Source organism: Caretta caretta, chromosome 1 (genome assembly GCF_965140235.1).
Source record: "Caretta caretta isolate rCarCar2 chromosome 1, rCarCar1.hap1, whole genome shotgun sequence".
Taxonomy (NCBI): domain Eukaryota; kingdom Metazoa; phylum Chordata; order Testudines; family Cheloniidae; genus Caretta; species Caretta caretta.
In genome coordinates this window covers 9,289,981-9,317,097 of record NC_134206.1, presented here as the reverse complement: position 1 = coordinate 9,317,097, position 27,117 = coordinate 9,289,981, and the positions used below count along the sequence as shown (strand labels likewise).

Sequence of the window (27,117 nt, the reverse complement as noted above, 5' to 3'; positions counted from 1 at the left end):
AGGTCACTCTGAAGCCACTCATCACTACTTTGACTTATAAAATATGCACCCATCAATAATCTCTGGAGGCATTCACATCAATTCAAGATACACACAACAGAACAGGATAGCAGTTTATCTACAGCAGAACTCCCCCAGCACACGGAGCAAACCTGCTCTGCTCGCGAAATGCCTGAGCCCATGAGCATCTAGATACAGTAGACGTTGCTATATGCTCGGAAAGTCAATAAACTCCAGCTTTCTCAGACTGACAGGGGAAGGGGAAACCACTTGTGATGTTCCCCTGGTGTTATCTGGACCGGTGTGATCTGCTAGGTCACTCCAATCCTTGACTCTGGGAACCAGACTTACCCTGCTCTGCTGTGAGAACCTCCACTCCTGGGCTGGTCACGCACAGCCTCTGGCATGTAAGCTGCTCCCAGCTACGTGAGTAAGCACTTTTGGCCAGCCGCTGCTTGGATTGTGCAACCAAATGACACTAGCCAATATCTGCAGTCCCAGACACAACCCTACGAACCTCCATCTTGCAGTGTCCAGTTATGCCCGCTGGATGCGGCAAGCTTACATGAGTTTGTCAATTTAACAAAGAAATTGATATGCACCAGGCTTGTTATCCCAAGGGGAGTCTCTGACATGCTTCAAACCAAGCGCACTGCTTCAGGTAGAAGAAACAAACAGATTTATTAACTATGAAGATGAATTTTAAGTGATTATAAGTCAAAGTCAGATTTGGTCAAATGAAATAAAAGCAAAACGCATTCTAAGCTGATCTTAACACTTTCAATGCCCTTGCAAACTGAGATGCTTCTCACCACAGGCTGGCTGGTTGCTCTTCAGCCAGGCTCTCCCCTTTGATCAGCGCTTCAGTGGCTTGGTGGTGGTGTCTGTAGATGGAGGTGGGAGAGAGAGAGCATGGCGAACGTCTCTCCCTTTTATCATGTCCTTTCTTCCCTCTTGCCTTCCCCCCTCCTTTCAAAGTCAGGTGAGCATTACCTCATCGTAGTCCCAAACTGACCAAGGGAAGGGGGGTGACTCACTCGAGAGTCCAACAGATCCTTTGTTGCTGCCTAGGCCAGTGTCCTTTGTTCCTGTGAGGCTGGGATGGGTTTGTCCCATACTCGCCCTGATGAGGTGTGAACTGCCCCTCTGCTCTTGGAGAATTTTGCCTTGGCCTCTGCTCCTGGAGAGTTTTTGCCTGGACTTGTTTTAAGCCATGAGGACACATTTTCAGCCTCATAACAATATACATGAAATTTCAACCTACAACAGTACTATAGCAGCAATGCTCCATGTATCATGAGCCTTCTGAAGACACCCCACATGACAAACTTTGCACTGGATACCACACAATCATTTTATAAGGAGGAACACGAGGGTGCAGGGTGTTCCCTCGAGGTACAGAGCATCACACCAATATACAGACAGACTGAACACTTGAGGTGCAGATCTGGGGGCTGTCAGAGTAGGTCTACACAGCAGAAGCGGTGCAGCTGAGCCTTTCCCAGATAGATGGAATCTAGTTAGCAGAGATAACTATAGCAGGAAAGGCAACACAGCACAGGCTAAGCAAAGATAGTGGAAGCCGAGCACGGACCCTGGGTACATGCGCCGCTCGTTAGCTTGCTCCAAGCCATCATTCACTGTTATCATTACATGCACTGGATTCAGGTTAGCACAGGTAGGTATGCCCTTATAGAGGCCTGCCATCTCATCTGCCAGGATGGGGCACAGAGGATGGCTCTAAGGGCAGGCCAAGCCCTGGGGCATAACAGATGAAAATCCACTCCTTGAACTGCACCCAGAAAAACAGAAGCCAATTCAGAAATGAACCCGGATGAACACGGCCCCATTATTTTGCAGAGCCTTGTTCAGCTGTTTAAAAGTTCTGCTGAGGTCATGGAGTCCTCAACACTCCCCTCTCCGAAGGCCAATGCCCCCCATGCCCAGTTCAGAGAACATCACTATTGTACTGATACCCCTAAGTTGTCTTCACACGTAGCCCCAAGTACAGCCCAATAGGCCAACAATCAACCCACGGGCCACCAAAGGCATGGAGAGCTGCTGAAGGTTGACTTCCGAGGGAGAGGGTACCACCTCCACGCTGGGCAAAAACGGCAGAGGAAGAAAGATCACCTCTACACCTGAGAATCCAGGAGCAGCTGATGATTCAAAAGGCCCCCTAGCCTGCAAACCTTGTAATAAAACACGGCACAGGCTCCGTGTGCAAGTTTATAAGACCCGGTTGGCCCAGTTACGTAGCAGGGGGACCAACTTCCAGTCTGTGAGACAACACCCAACCATAGCGAAGAGACAACCCTGCTGAGAGAAGTCCTCCCTTTACCAAGGAAGAGCCGACACTGCGGGGAGCTGCCCGGCTGGTCTCTGCCCATCGAAGGACCAAGGTTCTGGAACCGCCTCTGCATAGCAGCAGGGGAGCCAACAACCCAACTAGCTGGAAAACGGAGCTTGATAAGGTTATGAAGCGGTTAATGTGTAGGGCCCTACCAAATTCACCCTCCATTCTGATCAATTTCACGATTTGATCAGATTTAAAAAATCGTAAATTTCATGATTTCGCCTGTTTAAATCTGAAATTTCATGGAGTTGGAACTGTGGGGGTCCTGACCCAAAAAGGGAGTTGTGGAGGGTCACAAGGCTATTGTAGAGGGGGTACGGTACTGCCACCCTTCCTTCTGTGCTGCTGCCTGCAGAGCTGGGCCCCGATCAGCAACCACCGCTCTCCAGCCACCCAGCTCCGAAGGCAGCCCAGAAGTGAGGGTGGCAATACCCCAACCTCTCTAAAATAACCTTGTGACGCCCCCCCCCCCGCAACTCCCTTTTGGGCCAGGACCCCCAGTTTGAGAACCGCTGGTCTCCCCCGTGAAATCTGGATAGTGTAGGGTAAAAGCACACAAAAGACCAGATTTCACAGGGAAAGACCAGATTTCCCAGGTCGCAAGGCGTTGTGAAACAGCCTCATTAACGATTGCTCATACAGGGACAAAAGGGGGCTGGAGGAGAGGAGAAGACATATCCAAGTTTCTTTAAATCTGTAGCAGGACGCCAGGCACCTGTGGATTTGGAGAAGGCTCTGGGAAGAAGCTCTACAGTGAAGCAGAGAGAGAGTCTCTCATGGGAGGATACAGTTTTCCTTATCCACTAGAGTTCCTTGTTCAGTGTTGGAAGAAAGCATCACATTCAGTGATTCTTTGGCATTGTCACATGATTGGTGCAACCCTTGGATTCTTTGGCTGGACAAAGACTGGGCGCCCCATCAAGGCACTTGCTTAGTTTCAGGCATCGCCACAAGGACTGTATTGCCATGTCTGACCACGCCCACACACAGGACGGAAAAAGGTGTGTGTCTATGTGTGTCTACACTGCTAAGGAAAACCCACAGCACCAAGTCTCAGAGCCCGGGTCAATAGACGGAGCCTAGGCTCCGAGACCTTTCCCCCTCACTGCATTTCAGAGCCTGGGCCCAAAGGTCTACGCTGATGTTTTCAGTCCTGCAGTCCCTGTCCCACAAGATCCAGGCTCTGAGACTCAGAGCCACGGATTTTTTCTTTGCAGTGTAGACGTACCTTGTGTGTGTATGCGTGTGCCAGAGAGTGTGACTGTGTGTGTGTGCATGTGAGAATGTGACAGACAGCATGAGTAAGAGTGCTAAGAAAAGATTAATCGGTGAGCTCACACAGCTCCATGATGGATCTGAATTAGAAACAAACAAACAAAAAATATGTTAACCTACACTATGGTTTTTGGTTTCCTTGGTTTGTTGCTGCAGCTGCATAAAAATAGCTACACTCAGCTAATCTAAGTTTGAAGAAGAAACAAAAAAACCAGCATGTGCATGAACACACACAAACACACAGAGACACTTTCGTGGCTAAAAGAATCTTTCCTGATCATAACAGAGCCCGGGACAGCACCATTCTAATTTATCTACTTCCGCAGGGTGGCCAATTTAGCTGAAAAACCCCAGCAATCACTTCCTTAGAGAAACTGCATAAACAACGGGTCTTAAGTAAGGAGATTTCACCAGGAGGAGCAGGAAGCACAAAATCCAGCATTGCATACAAGCACGCGAGCGTGTTTCCCTGTCTGTCGCTCATTTCAAAAGTGGAAGTTACAGAGCTCAGAAACGACAGTCCCTCTGATTGCCCCTTCTTTGGAGACACCTGCCTTCACACACACTATTTGCAGTGACCCAAGTTGCACACTGGGCCACCCTATCAATGGCCTCGCTATGCTTTTCAGGAACTAAATATAAAACTTTCCAGAGATCGGTGTTTGCCCAAGTTGTGGTGTATTGATTTTGATAGGAAAAATGAGGCACAAAGGGGTTCTATAACTTGACCAAGGTCAGACAGGCAGTTACTGACAGAGCCAGGAAGAGAACCCAAGAGTCCTGACTCCTAATCATAGAATCACAGGACTGGAAGGGACCTCGAGAAGTCATCCAGTCCAGTCCCTGGCATTCAAGGCAGGGCTAAGTATTATCTAGACCCTCCCCGAAAGGTGTTTGTCCAACCTGCTCTTAAAATCCCCAGTGATGGAGATTCCACAACCTCCCTAGGCAATTTATTCCAGTGCTTAAATGCCCTCTGCCCACTAGAAACATGACCACCCAAAGTGAGGAACAGAAGCCAGTTCTTCTGGCTCCAACCACTAATCCACCATGGCACACACTCTACACTGACAAAAGGAGCCAGCATTTACTTTTCCTTATAATACAAACTCGATCGAAATGCCCAACACGGGCACTTGCTATGGACAAGTTCTCAAATGGCAACTTTCTCCTTAAAAACACCATGTGACATCTCTTTTCTCTTCCTAGTTCAGCTTGTCTCTCCTGAACACCCAAAGGGGGAGGAACAGACCTTGCCTACCAACCGAATGGGTTAATTTTGATTCCTTTTATAACCATGTTTATGGTGCTCCTCACCATAGGATCTAAGGGCCTCTTCCAAGCAGCTTTTTAGCCACCTAGATTTGGGAAGGGGAGGGGTCTGATGTCCACTCCTAGCATGTCTTGCACCCCAAAGGGTCTCGACAGTGATCTCGGACCACTGGACATGGTGGAAGCTCCAACACTTGAGTCATTTAAAAGGAGACTGCACAACACTCTAGAAGATGTTCTGTAGGGAACAAGCTTACACAGCCCCAAGATGTAGAAACTAGATGATCTAACAGGACTTCTGCATTCCTAGCTTCTGGGGTTGTATGCTCCCAAAGTGCGTTAAACCTGCCCAAAGGAACTAGCTCACCGACATTGTGGATGGAACACAGAAGCTATTTAATATTATTTACTTTTTTTTTGGTGTACAGTCGGGCCCTGAAGCCTCAAGCAATCTAGAGGCCCTACAGATATACAGGTGGACAGACTCTGCCATAAAGGGAAACCATGCACAAGAGCATAGGACAGGAGGTGCAGAAGAATTCCATACACAGCAGAAACGGCGAAGGGGAATTTTAGGCCAGAAGGAATCGGTTACCAGAATGGAATTCGGACAAAACCCCCTGGTTAAGATCCCTAACTCTCGTGCCAGGAAATCTTTAATGAGCACCGTAGTCGGGACTTCTGTTTTATGCCGCATCAAAAAGACAATACCTCCGCCGACACGCCGCCCCCTATCTCCGGGATGTTGTACTGGTTCAATATAAGCTCTGACAAATTTGTGCACCGCATGTGTATCCATCCTGGTTAGAGCTACTGCGAGAACGCTCTCTTGCGCTGTTGTCTGGAGCTTCTGCTTTGGGTCCTGATGGAACCAAATAGTGTCACAGGACAGGGAAAAAACAGAAATTAACCAAACTTTTTCAAACATCAACAGAAGGCCAGCTGGAGGTTTGGCTGAAGGTTCAGGTAGTCATTGATCTTATCCAAAGCAGTTTGCCCGTTCCAGTCACAGTGAGAAGATGTCATGACACAACATCACTGCGATGCAGTTGTGTGTCCTGGAGGACAAACAGAAAATTGTGGCAGCTCTTACACCAGAATCTGCTGGGACAAAGGCCCTGCTATTTCCAAAATTAATTATGTAGCCCTTTACGCTAGCTGTGCCGGCTCATTATAATAATCTCTCTCCCTCTCATGCACCGACAGAGGAAACCCATGGCATTCCAGCAATCCAGCAGAGCCCTGTTTGAGTCAGTGAATGAATCATGGGTTTTTCCAGGATCTCTCTACTCCCTTTTTTTTTTTTTACACACAAATACACTCAGATCTCCTGGGACCAAAAAGACACACCCCAATTTATAGCTACCTCTTTTGTCAAAAGATTCTCACTGAATTCCTTCCAGTTAGCAAAGCGTCATCCATGTACAATCCAAGCGACTGACTTCAAGGCTCTTTCACTCATTTTCCTCCTAACCCTTCTGCCGCTATATCCTATAGGGTCTATTTATTTTGACCAACAATGCAAATCTAAAACAACACCGTTTTATACAACATAGAATTAACCTGTGAAACTTGCTGCCACAGGATATGAGAGAAGCCAATAGATTGGTGAGATTTTTAAAGAGCATGAGCTGTTGTTCATATGAATCAGAGTATACATCTGCCAGCTAGAATAAAAATGAGCCACTATGTAATTGCAAACTCGATCAATCCTTATGCATAGAGCAATCACCAGATGTGGATGGGAAGAAATTTCCCCCCGGGGCACAGTATTGATTAGTTAGGGAATTATGGAGACTGGACTATTTCCTCTGAAGCATTTGATGCTGGCCTCTGTCTGTTGCAATATGAAAGTGCCCATGTTCCAGGAATCAGTTACTTTCATCTGGATGAACTTGGTACGAAGAGCTTGTGTGATTGTGTTTGGAGAAGAGAGCAGATATTTGATTCCCTGTAGGAAGGGCGGATATTTTCTCACTTCAGGGGTCCATACACTGGTCCCTCCTGCCGTGAGCAGATTCTGAACAGATCAATTAAATTAGGGAGTGGGACAAAAATCTTCTCATTATGGTGATGAGTTTCGCATCTCTCTGTTTGCAATGTGCTCAGTTACCACAATGAAGAGACTCAAGAAGCAAAGTGCCAGGGGAAGGAATGCCATCTGTAAACGGATTCTGGCCGGAGTATAGAACCACAAGGGTCATGCTCATATTGGGCCCAGTTCTGCCCCCATTGAAGTCAGAGAGTTCGGGATTGGTCCCTCTAAGTCAACAGGGCACCGAGTCTGAGGAACGTCTAAACCAAAAATGAAGGCTCTCTTCTCATTTTGCTAATAACTTGGACAAACTTTCACTCCCCCATTACCCTCTTTGTCCAAACATGGGATCTTTGCGAAAACCTTACAGAAGCCACAATAGAAATAACCGTGCATCAACCAAGAATGAACAGACCCGGAAGGAGAACTGGAAAAGTTTCAAGATCTGTGTAAGTTATCCAGACCAAACACTTGTGCTTTACACGAAACCAATCACAGACCGTGTGCACTGAGTTCTTGTGCATCGATAGCCGGTTTCATTACAGCACAGATGTTAAAGCAATGACATCCCGTACGTAAGAAACTTCAGAACATTCCCACAGCCTCATTTCAAATGGAGTTAAGTGATGAGCTGAACTCAACAGCTCTTATTGCATCTTCCCATTCGTTAGTCTCTCAAGTCATGCTAAGGGGTCCCGGGGCTCACCACCAAAAGGAAGCGGGGATGTTTTTAAGATTTGGGACACCCCAAAATTCTTATTTTGTTACTCCGTCATTGCTGGAGGGCTCTGCGGCACAATGGGACCCAGCAGCACCCTGGTGTTAATATCTTACATTCAGAGAGCACCTTTCCTCTCAAAAAGCAGTTTGCAAACTTTACTAATCTGATACACAGATTACAAAGGAAAAACAATGAGGTTCATCATCCACCACCTAAACCTCTCACTGCCAGAAGCTGGGACTGGACAACCGGGGATGGATCACTCAAAACTGTGTGTTTTGTTCATTCCCTCTTAAGCACCTGGCACCAGCCACCGCCAGGGGACAGGGTACTGAGCTAGCTGGATCATGCGTCTGATCCAGTATGGCTTTTATGTTCACTGAAATGCAGCCACTTCTGGGGTGAGACAGAATAACTGTCCTTCACCATCCTTCCAAGCAAAGAGCCTGAGAACATCTTTTGTTAACAGCGTCTTCCAGTCACCAGTGTCCAGGTTATATTGTCTGATTAGGGCCAGCTCTGAAGCCCACTGTCATCAATAGAAGTCTGCCTACTGAAGTCAACAGGCTTTGGCTCAGGCGAGTTGACTGTACACTCCTAGGACAAGAAGCATTTATTTCTCTGTGGCACCAAGCTAACTGTTGGCGTTCAGCAGATAATACCATCACTCACTTCTACCTGCTTCACACTGTAAGGGATCAGCCCCAGAACTCACCAGCCCCCTAATGGGAGCGGCAGGAGCTAATGTACAAATTACCGCTACCTCCCCCGGGCACCCCAACTGCTGATCAGAGGGCAGGGCATCAGGTTTGACTGCCTCTCTCACTTGCAAATATCGCATGCTACGGGTAAGCAAACTCAGGGAGACACTGATAGACCCCCCACACACACCTTGTTCCTTGCATCGCATCCTCACCTTCTTGAAAGGGATGGGGGAGGAGAGCAGCAGGTCCCCTCTCGTGCTCCAGACACATCCAGGGCTTAATTGGTGCCAGGGCTTGCCAGGGCTGAGCCCCAGCACCTCTGGGCCTGGCAGTTCAGGGCTCCAGAACCTCTGAGCCTGGCAGTTCAGAGCCCCGGCACCTCTGGGCCTGGCAGTTCCTAGTCCCAGCACCTCCGGGCTCCCCGTGTCAATTATGGAAGTAAAAACACAGCTTGAGCCCCGGCACCGCTTTCATTACAAATTAAGCACTGGACAGATCCCTTCATTTTGGGCCACAGGGTTTTTATTGGCGCTTCTCCTAGTCTGTCCTTGGCTTCTTTGCCAGCTACTGCACGCTGACAGTAATTTTACAATCAGCCAAAGAACAGCTGTAGGCGGCAGAGAGGGAAATCATTCCTCAGAGCCCAGCTGTTTTCGCTCTTATAATGTTAACAATTTGGCCCAAAAGAAGAAACCAAAGAAAATTCCAAAAAGAAAATCTGCATCAAGAGAGGGTTGGAACTGCAGCGAAAAATCAAACTGGGGTTGTTCCAACACCCAAGGAGGACCGAGCATTTCCTTAACCACTCCCTGGGGGCAGAGTGGACTTGCAGTTTTTATTAGCCTGTGTAAAAGCCCCCATTGGGCTGTGAGCTGTGTGGCATGGAGGAGCCAATCCCTGGAGCTCCAGAGCCATCCGCTAATCTCCATTTCCTTCCAGAGTCCAGGGCCCCTGCCCAGCCCCCAGTAAAGGAACCGGTAGCCCCAAAATCTCCAGAACGTCAGCAGGCAAAGATTTGTCCACTGGGAGCTCTACAAGTTGCTGAAAAAACAGAGAGCAGAGCCATGCCCCCCGCCCCTCCCGAACAAGATGGCTGCAGCTGATGGCCCTGAGTCTAGGGTGGCCCTGCTGGAGAGGGTGGCTGCCAATACAGGAGATATCGAGCCTACAATGCAGCTGACGCCACCTCTCTGCCAGCACAGAAAGGACGGGTGACTCAAACAGAAAGAAGCTCATCGGTGGAAGATAGGTCCGAGGGCTCTCCGCCCAGGCGCAGAGGAGCCTCAAAGCCTGGCAGCTTGACACCCCATGTCTCAGAAGCGGCTCTGCTCCCTGCAAGCTGCACAGGAGCTGAGCAACAGAGCAGAGGAGAAGCCCAGTGTGGGTTGCTGAGTTAGTTGGACAGCGATTTCTGCCCTCCCTGACACCTCCTACTTCCTTCCTCTCAGCCTGCCCCTGCTGGCCCCTTTCCCCACATCCCCTGCCTTCCTCTTCCCCCACACCTGCCCTCCCCAATCTCTTTCCCCTTGCTGTGCCATCCCCCCATCGCTCTGAATCTCCCCTCAGCTTCTTCAGCCTCTTCCCTCACCCGAACACCTTCTATGAGCTCAAACCCCGAGGACATGAAGTCTGAAGTCAATGAGGAAGAGGCAATTGTTCAATTGGATTGGTTGGGGGTCTTCTTTGGTGCAGTCATTTACCATTTGTGGCAGCAGTGAAATTTCTCCCCCACTGCGCTAAATGTTTGTTTAATATGGGGAAGGGAAACAGTGTTCGATTGTAAATTGAAACGGGGGAGAGAGACAAGTGGCCCTGGGAAAGTAAACCCCAACACATACAAGGGCTCGCTCACCGCACCAAGCTGCATTACCACAACTCCGGCTGGTTTGGCACACTGAAAAGATTGCAAATTAGAGAGTAATACGCGGGAAGATCCTTGACATACCCGGTTAGGAGACCGTACGTTTGCAGAGCGTGTGCTCCCTTTCCATCTCCTTATAATATCGTTACTACTTCGCTGTATGGGAACCATAGGATGCCTGTTAATAATAATTTAACTAATGGATATTGGCAGAGCTGCTCGCCCGGCCTGCCCCCTTCAGAATGTTGGTTTCCTTTGGTTTCTGCTGTTAAGTGTTCGATAATTGTTGCCATTTCGTGGTAATCTACTATGCTTGGTACTAAGTTTGGTTGCTATACAGTAGAACCTCGGAGTTACGAACCCCTCGGGAACGGAGGCTGTTCATAACTCTGAACAAAACGTTCTGGTTGTTCTTCCCAAAGTTTAAACTGAGCATGGACTTCATGCAGCCTTGAAACTTTACTATGCAGAAGAAAAATGCTGCTTTTAGCCATCTCAATTTAAATGAAACAAACACAGAAACAGGCTTCAGAGGAGCAGCCGTGTTAGTCTGTATCTGCAAAAAGAACAGGAGGTCTTGTGGCACCTTAGAGACTAACACATTTATTTGAGCATAAACACAAACAGTTTCCTTCCCTTGTCAAATCTTTTTCTTTAACTTTCCCTTAATTTTTTTAGAATATTTCATTTAACACAGTACTGTACTGTATTTGCTGCTTCTATTCTTTTTTTTTCTTTTTCTGGTCTCTGCTGCTGCCTGATTGCGTACTTCCAGTTCCAAATGAGGTGTGCGGTTGACCGGTCGGTTCATAACTCTGGTGTTTGTAACTCTGAGGTTCTACTGCAGGGCCATCCATAGGGCACCTGAAAATTTGGGGCACCCCTGGGTCTTAGTCTCCACCCACCTGACTCTTCCTATCCCTGTTCTGACCCTTCCTGCAGGCTCCCACCACAGCTGGCTGCTGCAGCCTGGTGAGTCTTCCTAGTACTAGGGGACCTAGTACTTAAAAGTGAAAAATGGTTTCAGAGTAGCAGCTGTGTTAGTCTGTATTCGCAAAAAGAAAAGGAGTACTTGTGGCACCTTAGAGACTATTCTGTCCAACTTTTTCATGCAGTTGATGGATTTCCACTCCATACGGCTAAATGCAGTGCCTTGCATAATGACAGGTTTCAGAGTAGCTTAGTCTCTAAGGTGCCACAAGTACTCCTTTTCTTTTTGTAAAAGTGAAAAAGACTTCCAGCCTGCTAGACCTATTAGCACAACACTGAAACTGTTAAAGAGCCATTCAAGGGGTAATGAGCCATTTACCAAGCATTTGCCAACCCCTAGGTATATACTGTCAGTTTCTGAATTTACTGACAAAAACAGTTGTGCATTACTGTAATATTTACTCAGAACATGTTAGTCTACAGGACTTTAATGAAATATTTTTAAATCAAATTTTAAACTAGTGTGTTGCTGAAGATTATAAAATCGGATATCTAAAAAATCCTTGCATAGATTTTTAGATGCACAATCTGAGTATTCATCTTTAGCCTTAAATGCTTGGATCTTCAGACATATAATTTTTTAAATAAATTCTTCAAAAGACCACCCTAATCTAAAATTCACATGCAAGCCCGAGCTGCCATCCGGCATAGGGGCACCAGTTTAATAATACTGTATAGGACCCCATAAATCTTAAGGATGGCCCTGTTCTACTGTATGTATGGTCTGTGATTTTAGGTTTTGTTTTAATTTGTCTTTTTGCGCTCTTCCTTCCCCTCTCCGGAGCCTTTTCCTCCCCATTCCCAGGAAGCCAGGCAAGTGGCAAGCATCTGGCAAAGCAATCCAAAATCTGTGGAAGAAGTGTCTGAGACATTTCAGCCATAGCCTCCGCCTGCTCGTGGGTTTCTGTGCAAGGAATAGGGATGGGATGTAACAGAGCAGGGTTCCCAAAGTGGGGTCTGCCGTGAGTTATGCAGGGGACTACCCCAGACGAGTGGGACCAGAAGGCAACATTCCAGCACTTTTGCCGGCTGGAGGACGCCATTTTAGGGGTGATCTGGTAGTACCAGGTTTCAGAGGAACAGCCGTGTTAGTCTGTATTCGCAAAAAGATAAGGAGGACTTGTGGCACCTTAGAGACTAACCAATTTGGAAGGGGTCCAGGAAATTCAGTCAAATGCCAAAGGGGTCCTTGGAAGAAAAAAGTTTGGGAACCACGGCAACAGAGCAAAGGAGCCAAACATTCCATCGCCTTCGTTTGGGAGGCTACAGACACAAAAATCATTCTTAACACAGCCAGCTGGCCCCGAATCTTCATTTTATCTCCTGGAATGTAAAGAGCCTCAATGCTCCGGTGAAAAGAAAAAAGGCAAGCAAAGGCAATCGTGGTTCTTTTGTAGGAGACAGTGAAAGCTTTCGTAGGTTTTTTACTAAGTTATCTCTCTCCTGTGACTGCTGGGGATTTACGTGAGGTGCTTGATCCTTTTGTGGACAAATTTAGCTCAGGACCATAAACCAACCAAACTGGAATGGCTCTGGAGTCGCACTTTAAAGATCTGGGATTATGTGATATCTGACATCTTATACATCCAATGGGTAGGGACTATTCCTACTTTTCTCTGGTACATAGGTCCTATTCCCACGTAGATTTCTTTTTGCTGTCCGGGGGCTTGGTTAATTCTGCAACTCACTCCTCAATTAATGCAATGGCTATCTCTGATCATGCCCCTGTTACTCTTCAAACAGCAACAGATCCAGGTGAGAATCAGCCCTGTAGACAGAGATTTAATTCTTCCCTTTAGAGCTGAATTTACCCCACTCAAGCGGGACTTCTCGGAAAAAGCCGGCAAGCTGCTGGCATACTCAGAGCCGGGGCTAGACCTAAGCAGACTAAGCAATTGCTTAGGTTCCTGAGCAGCTCAAGGAAACCTCTATTAATTATTGGTATGTGTTGTGTGCTGGGCCCCCCAAATATTCCTGCCTAGGGTCCCTCATGGGCTAGCACCACCCAGTGCTGGGTTTACAATGGTGCCAGAAGCTCCAGGGAGCCGGGCCCATGCTCAGAAGGGGCCCCGGCCTGCTCTGCTTGCACTGTTCCCTGACACCCCACCAGCCCCACCCCACCCACCCACCACTTGCTCCTCTTGGCCTGCCCACCAGCCAGCCGAGGGCTCCTCTCCACCCCCTAGCCCCACGTGCCGGCTTCTTGCCAACAAGTTAAAGAAGTACGGATTGGATGAATGGACTATAAGGTGGATAGAAAGCTGGCTAGATCATCGGGCTTAAGGGGTACTGTGGAAGTATAACATTGTATAAGGGGACATGCTGGATACATTGTATATGAGAGGGCATGCCAAAACATGTTACAAAGTATCTGAGGGAGCACACGTAGGGACAGTTAGCTTTTGAATGGAGAAGCAATTAAGATAGAACCAGCACGTCTAAGGAGCAGGCATCAGAATGGAAGGTGTGAAGGGCAATTAGTTAAGTTAACTGGAAGCTGTTAAAGGAGATTGTTAAGGGTGGCAGGTAATTGAAGATACGTGACTGGTCTCAGGGATCTCGAAGGGCGGTGACTAAAATCTTTTTCTTCTTTTGTCTGTAACTTCTCTGTAACTTGTTCTCCAAAAAACTGTATAAATTAAGAGACACCAGCCCCACTCAGGGGGCTCACTTCTAAATGTATTAGCAGAGCAGCTTTGCTAATAAAACAGAGTGGTCTGATAAATTGTGAGTCTGAGTCAAACTTTGACAGTACCGATCAACGGCTCGATGTCTAGTTGGCAGCCGCTATCAAGCGGAGTGCCCCAGGGGTCAGTCCTGGGCAGTGTTCCCATTAATTTTTCCCACCCATGTGCAAAATTAATTTTGTTATGTGCACCAATATGAAGGGGATATGCGAGAGTTAGGGTGCAGGGGTATGAGGGCTCTGGCTGGGGGTGCAGGCTCTGGGGTGGGGCTGGGGATGAGGGGTTTGGGGTGTGGGAGGGACTCCGGAGCTACAGCGGGGAGAGAGGATGCACTGCAGCCCTCTCCCTGCAGCAACACCTGGGCTGTGAGGGAGAGACGCCTCTCCCTGCTGCAGCAGCTCCAGGGTTGGGGCTGCAGGATAGACGCCCCTTCCCTGGCCCCAGCAGATCCGGGCCGGGGCTGGGTTCGGGCCAGGGAAGGGGCGCCCCAGCTGTGCCTGGGTCTGGGCCGCACCGTCCAGGCTGGGACTGGGGCTGGCCCACGCCACTGGCCACATCTGGCGCCAGGCCGGTCCACACTGCTCCAGCTGCACCTGGGGCCGGGCCAGGCCCCTCCGGCCGCACCTGGGGCTGCACTGGGCTGGGCTGGGACGGGCCACTCTGTCTGTGCTCGGGACTGGGCCAGGCCACTCCTGGGTCTGCGCCGCCTCGAGCCGCACCTAGGTCCGGGCCAGACCGCTCCGGCTGCACCTGGGTTCGGGCCACTCCTGGTTCCGGGCCACGGTTGGGGCTGGGCAGCCCCAGCAGGGCCGGGTGCTCTGGCCATGGCAGGTTGTGACCGGGGGGGGGCGCCCTGCCCACAGAAGGTTGGGGGCCTGGCTAGGTTGGGGCTGGGGGAGGGGCACCCCTCCACCGGCCAGGCCCCAGCCACAGCAGGTCCCCGGGCAGGTTCCCTGAGCACCTGCACGGTGCTAAATAGGCTGCTGCATTGCCATGCAGCTTACAGGGAACTTAGGTCCTGGGGCCAGTTTTGTTCAACATCTTCATTAATGATCTGGAGGATGGTGTGGACTGCACCCTCGCAAGTTCACAGATGACACTAAGTTGTGGGGAGAGATAGATACACTGGAGGGTAGGGATAGGATACAGAGGGACCTAGACAAATTGGAGGATTGGGCCAAAAGAAATCTGATGAGGCTCAACAAGGACAAGTGCAGAGTCCTGCACTTAGGAAGGAAGAATCCCATGCACTGCAACAGGCTGGGGCCTGACTGGCGAAGCAGTGGTTCTGCAGAAAAGGACCTGGGGATTACAGTGGACAAGAAGCTGGATATGAGTCAGCAGTGTGCCCTTGTTGCCAAGGCCAAAGGCATATTGGGCTGCATTAGTAGGAGCATTGATAGCAGATGGAGGGAAGTGATTATTCCCCTCTATTCAGCACTGGTGAAGCCACATCTGGAGTATTGGGTCCATTTTGGTCCCCCCACTACAGAAGGGATGTGGACAAATTGGAGAGAGTCCAGTGGAGGGCAATGAAAATGATCAGGGGCTGAGGCACATGACTTACAAGGAGAGGCTGAGGGAACTGGGCTTATTTAGTCTGCAGAAGAGAAGAGTGAGGGGGGATTTGATAGCAGCCTTCAACTAACTGAAGCGGGGTTCCAGAGAGGATGGAGCTCAGCTGTTCTCAGTGGTGGCAGATGACAGAACGAGGAGCGATGGTCTCAAGTTTCAGTGCGGGAGGTCTAGTTTGGATATTAGGAAACACTATTTCACCAGGAGGGTTGTGAAGCACTGGAATGGGTTCCCTAGGGAGGTGGTGGAATCTCCATCCATAGAGGTTTTTAAGGCCTGGCTTGACAAAGCCCTGGCTGGGATGATTTAGTTGGGTCTGGTCCTGCTTTAAGCAGGGGGTTGGAATAGATGACCTCCTGAGGTCTCTTCAAACCCTAATCTTCTACGTTTCTCTCTGCTCCCTGGCCAGACCCCAGTGCACCTCCGGCTCTGGGCAGTCTCGGCTTCCCACCCCTGTGCAGCCTCACCGGTCTCCCTGGAGCTGAGCAGCCTGGGACGGGTGCAGAAGCCTGGCCAGTCTCAGCCAGTTGATGGGGGGCAGTGTGGGGGGCTTGGCTGGGCCCCTCCAGGCAAGTGGGTCCTGAGGGAGGCTGGCTGGGGCAGGCCCTGGCCTGGCTGATCGTGCCACTCCCGGAGTGATTCCCCACCCCGGGACCAGTCCTGGCTGCACTGGCAGCTCAGCCCGGCAGACACAGTCGCCTCCCAGCAGGGCCGATGAGTGCAGCCAGGAGCAGGGCCTGGGGGAGTGGGTCTCTGGGGGACCTAGGGGGCTGCTGGGCTGTGAGAGGCTGGGGAAAATCTGTGTGTTGGGGCACTAGGGAGTGGGGGGTTCTGTGTGGGGTGCTGGGCAGTTGTGGTGGGGCTGTGGACAGGGGGGCACTGGATGGGGTGATGGTGTGCAGGGCACTGTGCCTTTGTAGCAGGGTCTGGAGGGCGGCGCTGGGCATAGCGGGTCCGAGGGGGGTCTGGCCATAGGGAATCGGAGGGCGGGGGGGTGTTCTGGTGTTGGGAGGGGATGTGTGGTGCGGCACGGTCCGCGCCGCGAGGGGAAGGGGCAGGCTGGCAGCACAGGGCCGGGCAGGCCACTGTGCATCTGGCAACTGCCGGTTTGTAAATAGTGCCCTTGCACTGGGCTGGGCAGAGCGGGGCCACGCCATACCCGTGCCTGCCCCCTCGCTCCGGGGACTGACCCCCCCTGCACCATGCTCCATTGGCCCCATGGGGACCCACAAATATGTTTGGCACTGGGCCCACAGAAGGTTAATCCGGCCCTGGCTCCACCATCGGGCATACTGCTCATGTACAAGAGACCTCTCCACGTAGAATCATGGCCATCCGTGACCATCGTGGTAATTTATGTACTTCACCTAAAGATAACAATCAAGTCCTTTAATTTCCATAAAGATCTGTACAAATTGGACACAAACCCCTCCGCAGATGCTTTGGATCAATTCTTCCGAAATACTACATGACTGCAAATTTCTGTAGCCCATTATGGAAACCTTGACGCATGCCATGGAGGATGAGTTAATTGAGGTGACTATGAATATGAAAGTGGGGACAGCCCCTAGGCCAGATGGTTTCCCTGCTAAATTCTTTCGGCGCCTCCTTGACCTCTTATCTGACAAAATGCTTAAACTGATTAATGAGTCACTTCTAGAAGGCACCTTTTCCCCCTATGCTGAGGGAAGCCCTAACCTCAGTTATTCCTCAACCAGGAAGAGATGCCACATTATGTTCCAGTTAGAGGCCAGTTTCACTTATTAATAGTGACATCAAAACATTGGCAAAAGTTATCGCGACGAGACTGGGAAAGGTCTGGGGTTCTGCCATACACCCAAATCAAGTTGGGTTTGTCAGAGGCCAGTATGGCTCTGATAACCTTCGACAACTCGTTGATATGACAGCAGTGAAATATGATGACCCCAAACCACAAGTCGTATTAGCCTGACATGCAGAAAAGACTTTTGACAGAGTGGACTGAAGGTATGTGTTTTAGACCCTACAAAAATTTGGATTTGGACCCACATTTAGTTCCTGGATCCAACTGTTATATTCTCACTCAACCTCCCAGACCGCAGCCAATAGCTGTATGAGCTCATCCAGATATTTGAGGCATACAACTTGGTTCCATGGAGTATAAACTGATGTTATATGCAGACAATACCCTTTTATATATATCCAAATGAGAAACCTCTATTCCAGCCCTCCTATCACTAATCCAAAAATTTGGAGCAATAACTAGTTACAAAATCAACTGTGAAAAATCGTAACTATGGGAAATCTCCTGGTTGTCATGGAGTGAGGCTTTTTGCTCAATGGAATTTCTATAGCCAAAATGATACAATTAAAAGTATCTGGGTGTAAAAGTACAAAGACACATTAACAAACCAGTGAAGATAAATTTAGATCCTGGGCTCTCTGCAATAACTAATGATACAAATAGGTGACACCTTCTCTCCCTGCGGGAAAGGGTTAAGACAATACAAATGAATATTGTAAAGCAGCCTACTGGTATATATCCCTCCATCTTATTTCAGAAAATTTAGCCACATTATTAGAGCCTTTCTGTGGGGCTGTGGTGAACACGCATGACCCATTGGTCCTGGCATGCTAACACCCTCATGCCCACCTGGGTGGAAATGAAAGGGTATTAAGGACCTGGGGATTACAGTGGATAAGAAGCTGGATATGAGTCAGCAGTGTGCCCTTGTTGCCAGAAGGCTAATGGCATATTGGGCAGCATTAGTAGGAGCATTGATAGCAGATTGAGGGAAGTGATTGTTCCCCTCTATTCGACACTGGTGAGGCCACATCTGGAGTACTGTGTCCAGTCCCCCCCGTCCCCCCGTCCCCCACTACAGAAAGGATGTGGACAAATTGGAAAAGCGAAAAGCAACGAAAATTATTTACGGGCTGGGACACATGACTTATGAGGAGAGACTGAGGGAACTAGGATTGTTTAGTTTGCACAAGAGAAGAGTGAGGTGGGATCTGATAGCAGCCTTCAACTACCTGAAGGGGGATTCCAAAGAGGATGGACCTCGGCTGTTCTCAGTGGCAGCAGATGACAGAACGAGGAGTAATGGTCTCAAGTTGCAGTGGGGGAGGTTTAGGTTGGATATTAGGAAAAACTTTTTCACTAGGAGGGTGGTGAAGCACTGGAATGAGTTCCCGAGGGAGGTGGTGGAATCTCAATCCTTAGAGGTTTTTCAGGCCTGGCTTGACAAAGCCCTGGCTGGGATGATTTGGTCAGGGTTGGTCCTGCTTTGAGCAGGGGGTTGGATGAGATGATCTCCTGACATCCCTTCCAACCCTAATCTTCTGCGATTCTAATGCATCCAATTCCCCCCATAGTCAGGGATGAGGGCTTTGTCTCTTTTCTAACACGAAAGCAGCAATATGACCCGCCACCCTCCGCGGGGCAGCAACACTTACAATTAAAACACTTGCTAACATATCAGTTTGGTCCAGCTGCCCTAGGACACTCTACTAGTCTGGAGTGCTTTGTGAAAGTGAGTTATCCCAGCCCTTAACGAACCCCAACGGCAGCGCACAACCCCGGCTATGCTGGCTTCCGCTGAAGATTCTTTGGACTGTGCAGATTGGGGGCCTTGTCCTCTGATGGTTGCTGGCGCTGTAATAAAGAAAAAGGAACCCTGATGCACGTGCTATGCGATTCTCCAACAGCTGTGGAAAGTGGTGGACGGACACGAGTGAAAATAGTGCTTGGCTTCAGCCGGAAAGTATTTCCTACCTTACATACCTACAATGCTGGATTTTACTACAGTGCAAGGGCTTTGGCGCTTGAGGGCTGCGCCGATTACCAAGCGCACAATTGTACAAAAAGGGAGGAGTAGGCTAATGCCCAGACCAGAGCAGAGGGAGTCAGAGCAGTTTGAGTTAGCAGCAAAGGAAAAAAAAATTGCCCTTTGAGGTAGAGAGCACGGATATGAATCTGAAGAAACGTGGACCCTGTTTCTTCATACGTTTGGAGAAAGAATGCTGAGACAGCTCAAATGATGCCAGACTTCCATTCCACCGGATCTCGATCTCACCACTTCTTCCTGCCCCCCTCCACCGGTCCCCTCCTTCCCTTTTTTGACTCTGTGTGTATATCTTTATTTTTTTATGGTTATCCCCACCCTAAGTTGTTAAATCTGTGCAAGTGTCTGATTTTGCATTGTCTGGGCATGCAGCTTTGACAAGACATCAAGTCGCATAATTTTAATGGCTACCCTGTGACTTGCGGTATTTGGTCCCATATACAAGCTGTAGGTCATTTCCCTTTTTGTATAGTCTAATGTTGGTTTCTTTATGAAAATTAATAAAAATTAAAATCACCAAAAAAAAAAAAATTCACCCATTGAAAAATCAAACCAAACCACTGGGCTCAGCGGCCAACTCCAAGGGGCAGGGGAATAATTACCCATACTGGGCAGGCCCTGCCCCAAGGTTTGAAAAGGTTAATGTTAACTGCTCAGTGCCTCAGTTTCCCCACCTATAAAATCAGGACCGCACAGCTTAGAAGGGGGATCCTCTGAAGATTAACTCTTTAGTGTCTGTAAGCCGCTAGGTGGGCAAAGTGTTTTTGTCCTTTAACCCCTTTAAATGGCTATTACACAGTAGAGCATGTCGCAGTGTCTCTCACATGCTGCTATGCAGTACACAGGAGTGGGGCTTGGCACATATAGGGAGATCACTGTGTGGCCACAAAACCCTCCATGGTTTACAAAATGCATTCCTCCCCCAGATTAGGCAACCCAGATTAAAGTGTTTGGCAAAAGACTATCATAAAAATCTCACAGCCTCAGACAGACAGGAAAGGGAGTCTGCAGCAGAGTGAGACGCATGAAAGTGACCCAAAGGGACCAGTCAAAATTACTGTCACACAGACACCCTCCCTTTTGATCGGGAGACAATGCACTGGCTAAATGAATGATCTGGGTCACTGAGAAATAGTACTTCACGTTTCCCTCAGCAAAAGGCACTGCAGGCCCAGCGTGGTCACAGTAGAACCATAGGCCTGACCCTGGCCCCACCTCTGCCCCTAACTCACGCTGGGACCTTAGGCACACTTCACGTGGCTTCTCAGTGACTCACTTTCCTCATCTGGATACAGAGAACAAAATCATCCACCTTGCAGGCTTGGAGGTTTATTAACCGTTTAGTCCCTGACCCTTCAGTGATGCAGGATCAGAACTGACTGTCTATTATTCATATCCTTTGTTTATCCACAACAGTGTGACTTTCTGCTCAAATAAATTGGTTAGTCTCTAAGGTGCCACAAGTACTCCTTTTCTTTTTGCGAATACAGACTAACACGGCTGTTCCTCTGAAACCTGATTTCTGTTTGCTGTGACACAATGTCTTTGAGCGTGTCTGCACAACCATTAATCCGCGGCTAGCTGGGGTGTGAATCTACCCTGCACTAGCCTGCCACGGACTGACTGTCCATGTGGCTCTTGCTGGTGCACATTAGCAGTTCATTAACGTGCTTTGATTAGTCCTGTTTCCAAGAGGACTAGCTGAAAGTGCACTAACAGTTCGCTGCAAACTAAATGTTTGTGCAGTCAGGACCTTCCTGGGGTCTCACGGCTGCCACATCTCCACCAGTCCAGATTAGATTTGATCAGTTTACATGCATAAAGATGGGGTTTTTTCTGACTGCCATTTTATACAAATTACAACCGAGATCTGAAAGTCAAGCGGAGTTCCTTGTGGTTCACACATCACCATCACCAACCATAGTTCTGGGATAGATTCACTCCCATGCCCCGTGCCCTATATACCTCTCTGGCAGAGAAGAGGGGCCAGAACTGGGCCCAAAGGTCCAGAGGGGAATTTCCCCAGCACAGGTACAGTGTGGGGCTGCCCTTAAAGGCTCTACCATGTCCCCTTCACACAGGGCCTGTCAGGGTGGGAGGGGAAACGTCGGAGAAGCTCCATAGTACATGGCCCTACAGAGGTTCCGGGCTGCTCTTGAGCACAGAGCAGCCTACAGGCAACTCTATATGAGGTGGCTATAAATTAGAGCACCCCTGGGACTGCTCTAATTTATGCCAGGGACTGTACAGGCCCTCAGAGAAGCCCATAATCTTGAGTGTTCAAAGCTGGTTTACAGCCACTTTAGCCCTCCCCGCCAGGGCCGGTGCAACCACTAGGCGAACTAGGCGGTTGCCTAGGGCGCCAAGTGGTTGGGGATGGCGGTGGAGCGGAGGTGAGCTGGGGCAGGGGGGCGCAAGGAGGGCCGCCTGCAGCAAGTAACGGGGGCGGGGGGCGCGCGCACAGGGGAACCGCTCCCCGCCCCAGCTCACCTCTGCTCCATCTCCTCCCCTGAGCACCGCCCCGCTCTGCTTCTCTCCCTCCCAGGCTTGCGTGCCAAACAGCTGATTGGGAGAAGCGGCAGGACGCTCGGGGAGGAGGCGGAGCAGAGGTGAGCTGGGGCGGGGAGCTGCTGCATGCGGCTCCCCGGACCGAGGGGAGGGGGCGGCAGGGAGTTGCCGCGGGGGGGGGGGGGGGAACGGCGTGGCGCAAGGTGGAAGTTCCGCCTAGGACGTGAAACCTCCTTGCACCGGCCCTGCTCCCCGCGCTGCTGGAGGCCCAGCACAGCATCTTAACTGCCGCCCCCAGTTACATCTGTGTAACTCCACTGCCCGCAGCACTCACTCCCGTTAACCCTGCAGAGCTGAAAGAGCTAGTGGACAGCAGGCTGGACTCCACCCTGCCACTGCAGTTGCACCAGAGAGTGGGGAATTGGGCCCACTCTAAGTTGGTGTACCATGCCCCTTAGCACAGGTTTCACCAGCTCCCACTCCTCTTGGAATCTGGCCCGGGGATCACAGCTCTGCTCCACCTCCAGTAGGAGACCAGCGCCGTTCAAGTACAGTTGTTACCAGACTCTGGAATATGAACGAGAGGCTGCTCGGCAGCTCTCCAGCACCACTTCCTGCAAGCCATTGCCCTCTGATCCCACGGAGGGTTACCAAAAGAAACTGCACCATCTGCTCAAGAAACTCCCTGAAAAAGCACAAGAACAAATCCGCACAGACACACCCCTGGAACCCCGACCTGGGGTTTTCTATCTGCTACCCAAGATCCATAAACCAGGAAATCCTGGGCGCCCCATCGTCTCAGGCATTGGCACCCTGACAGCAGGATTGTCTGGCTATGTAGACTCCCTCCTCAGGCCCTACGCTACCAGCACTCCCAGCTATCTTCGAGACACCACTGACTTCCTGAGGAAACTACAATCCATCGGTGATCTTCCTGATAACACCATCCTGGCCACTATGGATGTAGAAGCCCTCTACGCCAACATTCCACACACAGATGGACTACAAGCCGTCAGGAACAGTATCCCCGATAATGTCACGGCTAACCTGGTGGCTGAACTTTGTGACTTTGTCCTTACCCGTAACTATTTTACATTTGGGGACAATGTATACCTTCAGATCAGCGGCACTGCTATGGGTACCCGCATGGCCCCACAGTATGCCAACATTTTTATGGCTGATTTAGAACAACGCTTCCTCAGCTCTCGTCCCCTAATGCCCCTACTCTACTTGCGCTACATTGATGACATCATCATCTGGACCCATGGAAAAGAAGCCCTTGAGGAATTCCACCATGATTTCAACAATTTCCATCCCACCACCAACCTCAGCCTGGACCAGTCCACACAAGAGATCCACTTCCTGGACACTACGGTGCTAATAAGCGATGGTCACATAAACACCACCCTATACCGGAAACCTACTGACCGCTATTCCTACCTGCATGCCTCCAGCTTTCATCCAGACCACACCACACGATCCATTGTCTACAGCCAAGCTCTGCGATACAACCGCATTTGCTCCAACCCCTCAGACAGAGACAAACACCTACAGGATCTCTATCAAGCATTCTTACAACTACAATATCCACCTGCTGAAGTGAAGAAACAGATTAACAGAGCCAGAGGAGTACCCAGAAGTCACCTACTACAGGACAGGCCCAACAAAGAAAATAGCAGAATGCCACTAGCCGTCACCTTCAGCCCCCAACTAAAACCTCTCCAACGCATCATCAAGGATCTACACCCTATCCTGAAGGACGACTCATCACCCTCACAGATCTTGGGAGACAGGCCAGTCCTTGCCTACAGACAGTCCTCCAACCTGAAGCAAATACTCACCGGCAACCACACACCACACAAAGAACCACTAACCCAGGAGCCTATCCTTGCAACAAAGCCCTTTGCCAACTGTGTCCACATATCTATTCAGGGGACACCATCACAGGGCCTAATCACATCAGCCACACTATCAGAGGCTTGTTCACCTGCACATCTACCAATGTGATATATGCCCTCATGTGCCAGCAATGCCCCTCTGCCATGTACATTGGTCAAACTGGACAGTCTCTACGTAAAAGAATAAATGGACACAAATCAGATGTCAAGAATTATAACATTCAAAAACCAGTCGGAGAATACTTCAATCTCTCTGGTCACTCGATTACAGACCTAAACGTGGCAATTCTTCAATAAAAATATTCAAAAAAAGATTCCAATGAGAGACTGCTGAATTGGAATTAATTTGCAAACTGGATACAATTAACTTAGGCTCGAATAGAGACTGGGAGTGAATGGGTCATTACACAAAGTAAAACTATTTCCCCATGTTTATCCCCCCCCCAGACGTTCTTGTCAACTGCTGGAAATGGCCCACCTTAATTATCACTACAAAAGGTCCCCCCCTCCCCGCTCTCCTGCTGGTAGTAACTCACCTTAAGTGCTCACGCTCCTTACAGTGTGTATGGTAACACCCATTGTTTCATGTTCTCTGTGTATATAAATCTCCCCACTGTATTTTCCACTGAATGCATCCGACGAAGTGGGCTGTAGCTCACGAAAGCTTATGCTCAAATAAATGGGTTAGTCTCTAAGGTGCCACAAGTCCTCCTGTTCTTTTTGCGAATACAGACTAACACGGCTGCTACTCTGAGACTCTGGAGAGGTTCCTGAAGGCAGGTTTCACCCCTGCTGTTGCAGTGTATTTTCCCACAGGACTTTGAACAGTGCGATTTCAAGCTACACTGCACGACATTGTCACAGCTTTTAATCCCATGCTCTGGGGCAAATTCAGAGGCAAGTTTCAGAAGCTCTAGACGGAGCTCAAATTAGCTCAACATACACCTTTAGCCAACCCCATCAACACAGGTGTGGCACCGGCTTAACCTCCTATAAATACCTAGGACTACCAAGGGTCCATTTACCCTGCAACTGGGAGCTGGCACATTAAAAGGAGCAGGGAAGACAGGGGTAGCATGGGTGGTGCCTGGGGCTAGCCATCCAAATACATAGCCGGAGGCTCCAGGCGGGTTTGTACTTGGGCGGTGAGCCGGAGCTGCCGCCCACGGCTACTCCTAGCTACGCTGCTATTTTTAGCTTGCTAGCCCCAGCAGAGCTAGTGCATGTCTGCCTACCCAACTCGCTGCAGCGTACAAGTACCCGAAGACTGATACCCACATACCACTGCGTAGCTTACACAACCCTCCTGACACGTCACTGCTAATTCAGGCCTGTGTCTGTAATTATTTAATCAACAAGCACTCCCCCGCAGGAAGGTGCAAGGCGCTGACAGCCAAATTTCTAGGATATGGTGAGGAAGACACAGGCACGTTTAATAGCTGCTTTCACCTCACCCCGCTGCATCTGATAAGCACCCACGTGGCTGAAGTTCGCTCATGCAAATCAGAGCGATATGGGAATTACCAACAACGCAAAGGGTAGTTCTGCCCTGGAGTACAAGGCGGTGTGTCAGGGGACTGGCATGTTACAATGACAAATAGCTGAATGCATGGGAATAGGAGAGGCCTTCCAGCCTTATTGTCAGGGGAACCTGCATGTGCGCTGTGGGTAGAAGCAGGCTCGGTGAGATGCATCTGCAGAGCTGCACATGGGGGAACTAGGACTGCAGCAGGGCAGGAGAGCAGTGCATTGGCAAAGCAGGAGCGGAGGAGGACTGGAGTAGCAGGGGGTGTGGCAGGTCACAACTGAGGTGCATTTGCAGAGCTAGTTTGGTGTTCAGATGGCAATGCAAAGAAAGGGGACAGAGAGACAGACAGACATGAACGGGAAGGGGAGATGGAAGGGGACTATGCAACCTGCCATATAGATTGCAACTCTAGTGCTATTGATTTCACAGCCAGTCTAGCTCAAGTCACCACAGACCCCTCAGAACCGCCTGGAATCATCCAGCCACAGATTAAACGGGGAGGAGCATCCATTACATATAAGCCTATGGCTCTGAGCACAGGCCAGGCAGCCTGCATCAGGGAAGGGTAAGAACCTGATCAAGCGATGCAGCAACTCCCCACGACAAACACGAGATAAAAGAAACAGGAACTGAAATGTGCTTAAGACAGCTCCTGGATAAACCACCAAAATGAAAGGAGAACACAGCATGACAGCCCACTTACAACTTCCAGCTCTGAATCAGGCAATGGCCAAGCAGAAAACAACCAGAGTCCCCTGAAACAGGGTTAATTCTGCTCAGCCCATTCCATCCATAGATCTTAAAACGCTTGGTGATGGTGGGGGAGTGTCATGATCCCCACTCTTTAGCCTCACAGCACCCCTGTGGGGTACACCAGCATTATCCCCATTTTACTGATGGGAAGACCGAGGCACAGGAGGGGGGAACTATTTCACCAAGATCACTCAGAAAGAGAACCCCGGTGTCCTGTCTTCCAGCCCCACGCTCTAGCCACTACCCCATGCTGTTTCCCTTTACAGGAGCATTCTCCATCTCTCCATTGTGTATCGAATCCTACCCAGTAACGAACATTTCCTGCCCGCCTCATGATTCTTTACTTCTCTGCCCCTCTGCTGCTATTTCTCTCGGCGGCTGAATTAGCTGAATCTACAGGGATCAGTTGGTCGGAAAGACGCTGAGCAATACATAAAAGTGGTATCATCCATCCACACATGCTGTTTTATTAAGGTTCCCTGTCAACGGCCTGTCTTATCAAGTTTCCCTCTCACAAACAAGGCAGCAATCTTCACTCCAGCCCCTACGCTCTGCCAGGCAACCAAGATGAAGAAACACATGCTGCTGAGACACTCAATTCTTTCCCTTTTTCACCCCCAACAGGCTTTTTATAGAAGCAACAACAACAAAACCACAAGTAAATAATCCAGTACCTTATTTTTTTTTTTTTAGCTGCGAGATCTGAATTCTGAAGCCCGGCGCTCCATTCCCCCTTCTCTAGCTTCCTCCACTGTCAGAGTTAGCTACGGGTGTGCTGCTTGCTGGGGAACTTCCTCAAATGCTGCTACAGCAACCGGGAACTTACCAGAAAAGAAACACACACACACACACACACACACGCGACATTAACAATTGTACTCTTATGAGAGCATGTTGCAATGACCTTCATTTAAATGCAGGCTGCCAGAGCCTTCAGCCATTCGTTTAAGATAATTAAGATGATCTTGGGGGGAGGAGGGAGGGCGGAAAACCCAGCCACCTCCACAATCACAGCCCCAGGAGTGTGAACACCCAGCTCAGAGAGCAGAGATCACAGCCACTCCCACACGCTACCTGGGGCATCTGGGCTAACATGGCCTGGAGCACACACTACTATTGACACTGCT

At 49.7% G+C, this 27,117-nt stretch overlaps 1 protein-coding gene across 5 annotated transcripts in view; it reads right to left on the bottom strand.

Annotated features, from left to right (window-relative positions):
- Nucleotides 1-27,117, bottom strand: part of ARAP1 (ArfGAP with RhoGAP domain, ankyrin repeat and PH domain 1) — a 227,884-nt gene that overhangs the window by 158,985 nt on the left and 41,782 nt on the right. For 3 of the 5 annotated variants that reach the window (XM_048838582.2, XM_075125793.1, XM_075125792.1), the window contains exon 1: nucleotides 26,665-26,790. The exons of the other annotated variants lie outside the window; for them this stretch is intronic. The gene's annotated coding sequence lies outside the window, so the exon portion shown is untranslated. Of the gene's footprint in view, nucleotides 1-26,664; nucleotides 26,791-27,117 lie in introns of those variants that run through there. 5 annotated transcript variants of the gene reach the window in all.